The sequence below is a fragment of the Mesoplodon densirostris genome, chromosome 11 (genome assembly GCF_025265405.1).
Source record: "Mesoplodon densirostris isolate mMesDen1 chromosome 11, mMesDen1 primary haplotype, whole genome shotgun sequence".
Lineage (NCBI taxonomy): Eukaryota > Metazoa > Chordata > Mammalia > Artiodactyla > Ziphiidae > Mesoplodon > Mesoplodon densirostris.
The window spans coordinates 102,673,881-102,674,847 of NC_082671.1; positions in this window are offsets into that span (position 1 = coordinate 102,673,881).

Sequence of the window (967 nt, forward strand, 5' to 3'; positions counted from 1 at the left end):
TTGCTTCTCTTGCTGAACTGAGAAAATGTTGAAGTCTTCATGGAAATTAAAACATTTTATTCTGGGAATGTTGATTGACTTGCATATTAAGCAAATTTAAAATAAATTTTAATTAAACAAGAATGCTTTTAAGTCAGGGATCCCTTAACTATGATTTATTATGTAACTGGCTTTGCTGGTGTTATGTTGTGGTTGAGAACAAAGGATCTGGAGCCAGATGGGAGGATTTGAGTCTCACTCACTACCTGGGTGACTCTGGGCAAGTTACATGCCTCAGCTTCCTTTTCCATAATATGGCATCACGATGGTGTCATTTTGAGGACTGAATGTGTCAATACAGGTAGAAGCTCTTAGCCAGGTTCCAGTTACATGGTAGATGCCCAGTTAATGATTATATCTGCAGAGCTCATTAAGGACTTGAGAATTTTATCACAACAAAAAGAGGACATGAGTGTGTCCCCTGTGTCTCTCTGTCTCCACAGCCTTTGACCGGATGGGTACTGACCCACTGTCCGACAGACGTACAACTCCTCACATCCCTTTTCCCCTTCTCCCACTCCTCTATGTCTGTCTTTCCCCATCTCTCTGTTGCTGTATCTCCCTCTCTTCTCTCTGCCTCCCCTTTTCTTTTCATCCCCCTCTTCCTGCATCTTCACCATCCAGGGCAATGAAAGGTCCCACAATTGGCTGGGTCTGCTTGTGGGAACTATGTTTTTCTCATGAAGTATCAGAGAAAAACAGCCTGTCCTGTGAAGGTCTCTGAATCCACTCTCCTCACCGAACAGACTGTTTGTACCTCTGCCCCACTATTTATATCCGCCTCCCTCTGACTCTCTTCTTGTCTTGGTCTGCGTGTCTTTGTTTCTCTCTGTATCTGTCGTCTCTTGCCGTGTGTGTGCGTTTCCGTCACTTGTGTGGGTCCCCTCAGCTGTGAGAGGTGAGCTCCCTGGGCCCTCTGAAGACCTGC